Here is a 7725-nt window from a genome sequence, read left to right as displayed (position 1 = left end):
AGGTCCGGGCCTTTCAATAGGTGTGAGTTGAACGAAATTCCATCTTTCCCGGTTTTTTCGGGTTGATGACTACACCTAGTGGAAGGAACCAAGTTGTTCGTGAGTCGATTTCAGCAATTTCTGTAACGCTGGCTTTGTGGATGTATCCTTTACACTCGAATTCCGTTATCTGCTCCTGAACTCTCTGCATCAATGATGGTTCTTTCTGCAGCTTCTTTTCCAACGACTTCATTCGACGGATTGCCATGGGATAGGTATCCGGGAACTCTCGTGCGTCAACTTTCCACAGTAAACCCGTTTCAAATCCACATGATGTACGCCGTGTGGTCTCGTTGAGCAATATTCTTGCTCTCCTGTCATCCTCCGATTCTAGTTTTTCTGAGGTAGTGGAGACTCCACAGTTTTCCATCGTGAAGAAATCCCTCAGTTGTTCGTTTAGCAGGTAGTCCGGATCGGGCGCAGCAGCAGTGTGGAAGTGGACTGAAGCCCTTGGTGCTGATTGCTTTGACGAACACCCATATATTCCCCAGCCGAGAGGACACTTAGCGGCTATTGGATCCTGGGGACCTCCCTCGCGCAGTTTCAGTGGAACTCCAAGTCGAAGATTGTCTAGTCCGATCAGTAATTTTGGTTGGACTAGATCGTGATCCTCTAATGGCAGGCCTTTGAGGTAAGGGAATCGTTGACTCATGTCCCGGTAGTTCAGGCGTTGAGAAGGTAGAACAAGACAGCTCACTGTACGTGCCTGGCGCAGGTCGTAACGAGCACTACTGTTTTTCCCCGCTATCTCAATGTTGATTTGCTGAGACCGCGGCTCCTTGCGTGTCATGTTTCCTGTCCACTGTAGGGTGAGTGGTTTCGTAGGGCTCACAACGCCAAGGTCTTTCGCAACGTTTTCCTCCAGAAGAGTTATTTGTGATCCTTCGTCGATGAAGTCAAAAATAGTTATGCTTTTCTCCTTTCCGTATAAAACTACCGGTAGAATCCGGAATAGTGGTTGAGCTTCGTTAGAGGAGAGTTGATTCAACGAAATATTCCCGGAATGCGATGACGAGGCGGGATTGGAATTGGAGTGGAGGAGTGTGTGATGTTTCAAACGGCACCCTTCTATTCCACAACCTTTCCATGACTTGCACGGCCATTTTCCGTGGTTGTTCAAGCACGTCTTGCACAAGCCTTTGTCCGTTACTAGTTTCCATCGTTCCTCCATACCTAGCTGCTTGAATTTTACACATTCGGCTATCTTATGGCCTTCATGACTACAAGATCCGCATGTTAGAACTGATTTGCGTGGATTTCCGGTCGCACTGAGCTGCTTGAAGTCGGCAGAATTTTCGGAAGAGTGGGTTTGAACCATTGCCTTCTCCTTTGACCGCTGCTTCTCATTTCTCGGAACTTTCTGATACCCAGGAAGCTCGAAACTCACTTCGCTGGCCGCCTTTACCAATCTTTCCATGAACTCCCCAAATGTCACAACAGTTACTCGAAGTCGTTGGCTCTTAAATGCAGCCCTATCCATCCTCATTGGTCCTGGCAACTTCTCTACCAGTTCCTGCATGAGCATCGGGTTCGAAAGATGGTCTACTTGCTGCGCTGCTTGGAGGTGATCAACGAAGTTTGGAACTACCAGTCCAAATTCGAGGATCGATTCGGGCCGGTCATGTTTAGGGCCTGGTGTCCTGCGGATAGTTTCGAGCAGGGACCTGATGAGTAGTTCCGGGCGTCCATAAAGTGTTCGCAGAGTGTTCATTACTTGTGGCACGCTGGCTGGCAGCAGAAGTCTGCTTCGTACTCCATCTCGAGCATGTCCAACGAGACACCGTTGTAGACGAACGAGGTTTTCAGCATTGGAGTATCCACAACTAATCGTAGACTGTTCAAAACTGCTGATGAACATCGGCCAGTCCACGGATTTTCCGTTGAAAGTGGGTAAATCCTTTCCGACCACTTGTCGGGCAGCTATTTTTTTTGTGAACCTCTCCATTGTAGTTGATTCCATGGTTAGAGTTCGGATAATCCTGCTGTCTATCCTCTCTCGAATGGTGATGAAATATTAGAGAAGTATGTTGAGGAACAACCGGTTCGGAAACCACCGGAGAACTTTGTCTTAAGGGTGTGTTCCATGGACTGTGACGCGGTGACGAAGTCGTGGAAACTGGATTATCATCGTGTAGAGGGCGTTGACCACAGACCGATGGGTGATACGGATCTGGTACGATAGGAGGCCATTTTTCTCGATGAATAGGTTCCGAGGTTGATATATATCGACGAAAAGGTTCTCTAACGATGAGTGATGGTATCTCTAGAGGTGGGATTGTGGTTTGCCGAGGTGATGTTTCTGTACATGAGTGAGCTGGTTGAGCAGAGGTCCCGCGTGGTTGATTTGTGACAGATATAGATGAAAGGGTACCACGGAAAGTGGGTACATTCACTGACATCGAAGAGACTCCTTCGGGCAGTAACTCTTCTGGGGCCGGAGGGACCATTCTGGAGTTGTTTCCATCTTGTGGTTCCAATTCTTTCCCGCCAGTCTTCCCATAGGGTTGATTAACTTTCAACCATACACGGTAAGAAAAGTGCGAACTTGTAAGAAATGGTCCAAAGTCGGGCCTTTTCTTTCTACCTCCCCCCCCCCCCCCCCCCCTTTGGGATCAAATCCTGGAGGATATTTCTCCACATAAAGGCCAGAATTGCGGAAGTTCCATCCGTCGATTAAGGGATTGACGCCCGAAGCACGTTGGTGTTCAGACGAAGCTTGCGGCCATCCCGGACGCCATCTTGAAGTGGATCTCTACAAAGGGTCGATTTCTGAGCACCATTCGGGCATTTTCAACAAGCCGTCGTACCCAGATTCAACCAGTGGTAGCAACGAAGACGGTGTTGTGGAACCAGGCTAGGCTCCCTGGCGGTCAGACGAGACGCCCCCTGCCAGCTGGTGTCAAACTGTTTCCGCTAATCCCACGGTATGCATGCCCCGTTCACCACCACTGATTAAACCGACCCCGGATCGGCCGGACAACTGCAAGTTGCCCTTGGGAGGCCCGCCCATCGGTTCGTCCGCCATCGTCTATGCATGTCAACGTAGTTCATCATCATCAAAAACAAGCCTCGCTCTTTTTGGTCCGCATTTAGAACCGCTACTTTGAATCATCTCCACCTAGTTTCTAAAAATTGATTGGTTGCTATTCGTTCAGGAACTGTCCACCGACAATTGTGTGGCGCCTGCCAAGGTAAGTGACTTGAGTTGAAGTTGCGTAACAGTGTTCAAGAATAAGCGACCCCGTGCTCTGCGAATATCCTTCCTAAGAGTATTCCCTTCGGAGCAGCCTGGGAGGTAACATAGCGCATTACACACATTAAAGGAAGTACGGAAACTCATATGTCACGAATGGGAATTCTCCGATATCTCCATTACTGATTTCCATCACTACCTCAATAGACTTTGGACGTTTGGTCTTGGGTTTGGTCAAGTTTGGCCATCAATTCTGTTGAGAAATCTCCGGGTAAATACCGTTGCTTCCAGAGTTTGAACATGCAAGAATCACAAAAGCAGGTGTTGGAATTTTTTTTGCAAAATGCAACGTATTAATATACTTATAAATTGCTCTTTTGACTGTCGATTTCTCTATATTTAGGAGGTGAAAAGATGAATCCATCACTAAGATGTGCTCGTTCCCCCGCTGCTGGCGTGCAAAATGACCAGTACTAAGTAACTAACGGATTTCCACACTATATGGCATATAATATCGACTCAAATTTAAGTTTAAATTACTCAAACTCTAGAAATCGTAGTTTACTTGTAGAATGAGTAAACATTTTCGAGTCTCATAAATCTTTTCGAATATAAAATAAATTCGACGAAATATTTACTCAATTTAGAAGTACACACTCAAAGAATAAATCACATATCCAATGGAAAATATTCATTAGAATTTCACATAACTTTCATGTGATATCATAATTGGGAATTTTACCACAAAATCACATGAACCTTATGTGTCAAATGAAATTTAAGTGACTTATCAAATAGAACTCATGAATGTTTTGTGAAATTCAGATAGAAATCATTGGTTTTGTTAATGGAAAAATATTATGTGTATTCCCGTGAAATCTTTTTTCCGTGTACTAATTTCAAATGTACATCGAGATGTTGCTCATATTAAAAAACAAATTCCTGTAAAAGCTCGGGAAGTTTTACTCAGCCTATGAGTTAACTACATTTGCAAGAATATTAGTGAACTAATCTCAACTTTGAGTTTACCTCATTTGTCGTGTAATCGTAATTTATCTTTTTATTCATTGATTTTAACCTATACGGCGTAAATTGATGCATTCCCAATTCCAATTAAATTCAATTCGTTTAAAGCAGGTCATTTTTGCTCGAACATGACTTTTACAGACATTTCAATGCAGCCCAATTACTGACATTTCTGAAATACACAGACATTTTTCGCAGGCTTCTGAAAAAAAATCCGGCATCCCTGCGCAGTAAAGACAATAAATAAATAAATGTACTAATTTATCTGAACAGGCATAAATTCGCCGAAAAAAGCGTTAAGCGTCTTTCTGCTAAAAGCTAAGATTGACCAACTTGTTGAGAGAAGGAGTTGAATGATAAAAACTGAAAAGAGGAGGAGCTTTAGCTGGGTGGACACTGATATTCTGCGGCTTTCCAACCTGTCGCAGACACCAGTTCAACCCATGTCCAGCAGCAGACGGGCCGAGACTCTTGCGAGTGCCCAATCATTGAACCGAATAATATGGGATTGTCCGGTCCGATTAGCTGATCCAGCTGCCTACACGTCATCATCTTCCAAAGGCTTTAAGCTTGTACTTTTCAGGGCCACCAAGATTTTCCAAAAGAGTTAAATTTCTGAACATGTCCTAAAATTCATATCAAAAGGTTCTTTTCATGGCAATCATAGTCATACTAAAAAGTATAAACGCTCAAATTCTTATTCCTACACAAAACACAAGCTCCTGCGGCAGTTAAAAAATAACATTTATTATATAAGACCACGTAGTCCTACGTCACCATTGCGTACAACCTCATAGGGCTGTCCCTTGTAGTTTTTTTTTAAGTTTATGTCTAAGAGAAGAGGTGACAACACCGACAAACCGACATGAATGACCATAGCAAAAACAATAAAATTTCTGACCAAGGCACACTACTGACATCTGGCTCCGTGTTCGGGAAATATTTAGCTAAGCCATGGACCCGCATGTAAAAGTTATAAATTGGTTCGTGTCTGATCTATTCTGGACAAATTATTATTAATCTAGATAAAAAAATCCTATGGTTTTGACAGTTCGGATCACTGCACATTTAAATCGGCCGTTTACGATTTTCGAGCATAAGTCAGAATTAAGTGTCATGTCGGTTTGTCGGTGGTGACAATACGGGGGCAAAAATGAACCACTTTTCTGTCAAACGTGAACCAGCTAGTGATTGGCTGATTTGATGTGCGTAAAATAGAGATACACATAGATAAAGATAGAGATAGGGATAGAAATTAAAGAGTAAGAAGCCAATTGTCGCCTCTTCCTCTTAGGTTGATGTGAGAAATTTTTCTTTAACCCTCCAACGCTCATAAAAGAATGTTAAACTTTCTATTTATTGGAAATTGTTGGAACGACTAAAAGATGTGTTTTCGTGAACCAGTTCATTTTACCTAGAAAATACAGTTGATCATCCATAAGCCGATTTTTGTGTAGCGGTTGATTTAACCGTTTCAAATCTGAATCAAGCTGAACATTGAATTAGGTCCTAAGTAACATTCTCTTCGTCGACTTTCTCCTTGTATCCCCTCGACCATGTAAAGACATTCCCAGGTATTTTCAGCACACAGATCGACCGATATCGAAGAGGCTGGGAAGATGATGCTATAACCGTGGCTCGTCCAATGACTCGGTTGTCAAACTCAGGGCAGAATGCGTGGTACCCCTACGGACTTGTACATTCAAATACAATTAATCATATTGTCGAGCAGTTTTGAGACGACCTTCTACCACCGATTTTCCGGAAATGAAACAATAAATTCCAGATTTTTCAAGCATATTACAAATAACACCTTATTTTCTCGAGCTTGTAGAAGAAAAAATATCAAAATATTGTTCCACGTTAAAGTTCGAGTGGTAGGAAACGTCATTTTAAACTGCTCGAATGATATGATCCATTGCTTACGGTTGGATGCGTCTTACTCGGGACCGTGTTGAGTAGTGAGCACGACCGCTACGTCGCCACATTAGCCGATATCTTCGACCGATACACAAGTGGGTCCAAAGTGGAACATAACGCCTGTCGTGCAACAGCTCTTGTTGATTTTCCTTGTCGCACGATCATTATGTTACAAAGTTTCTGTCAGTAGTGGTGAGATCAAACCTGACAGCATCCAATGCTCATGTAAGATTGATTCGATTGATTTTAAGAGTTTTCATAGCCTAAAATAAGAAAATTCCAAATAAATGATTTACGAATCAACTTGCTGCATTGCCGTTACCGTTTTCGATGAATAAAATTCTGAGATAAGGCTGACTGTCCTATAAAGGGCAATTTTGGTAGAAAACCACGCAAGAAAAGTTATTTCATGAAACAGCTGGTATCTCTGAACACTACCAAAATTAACGATTTGATTGGTGCAAGTTGTTAGGTACACCCTTCATCTTTTGGCTCGATAGCACAACTGAAAATTATTTTTTTTTTTAATTACTTTATTTGTAAAGGCTCAATCGAATAAACTTTACAGAGCCAAGTTATCATTTCCTTTATACATTATAAATGTCTTAAATCTAAAATTAAGGAATTTGACCGATTACTCGCGGTCTTCTCGAGGTTAGTGGATGACAATTGTTTTGATCGGGAGTGGGAAAAGGAGATTTGGAATATGATTTATGATTCGAAAATTTCACTATTTCTAAAACATATACTTACCTCTTCGATGTTATACTTTTATATTTTTATTTATTTATTTATTTGTCAGCATCAACAGACTCGATATGGTCCCAATGATGGTTTAACTTAAATTAAAATTAAAGTCATAAGTTAAAACTACAAAACATTAAAACATGATCATTGACTGTTTCCATTTCTGGAGAAGAATGAAGAGAAACGTCTCCGAAGTGTTAGTCGTGGCAGGTGAAAATCGAATACTGATAAAACTCGGTTAAATACTCGCTGCAGTCCGCGTATTGCACCGTTGATTGCATAGTTTGTCCTACGTAGTGGCATTCTCGGCATAACATTGTTCCGAAGCATTCGGGGTTGAACGTTAATGTTTACTTGCTCCAAGATTGCCATGCAATCAATTCTGTCATGTAACGTGTCCGCGACAAGCAGGGCTTTTGAAGTATCTCTTCTGGTGCGAAGAGGCTCCAAGTCGATCAGCTGGCAGCGACTTTCATTGCTGGGCAAATGATACGGGTCTCTCCAAGGTAACATTCTCAACGCGTATCGCAGAAAGCGGCGTTGAACGGACTCGACACTCTCAGTACCATTGCTGTAGTTCGAACTCCAAACCACAGAACAATATTCTAGAATGGAACGTACCAGGGAACAATACAGTGACTTGAGGCAAAGGATGTCGGATAAATTCTTAGCTGTTCTGAAGATAAAGCCCAATGTCCTTGACGACTTGTCGACGACGTACGAGATGTGTTGCTTATATGTAAGTTGAGAGTCCAGGATGCCACCTAGATCTTTTACATGGCTCACACGTTCAATAATGG

This window comes from Ochlerotatus camptorhynchus, unplaced genomic scaffold (genome assembly GCF_037179485.1).
Source record: "Ochlerotatus camptorhynchus isolate MF236.1 unplaced genomic scaffold, CSIRO-AGI_Acam_v1.1 ptg000268l, whole genome shotgun sequence".
NCBI lineage: Eukaryota > Metazoa > Arthropoda > Insecta > Diptera > Culicidae > Ochlerotatus > Ochlerotatus camptorhynchus.
Note: the sequence above shows the minus strand (reverse complement) of the source record.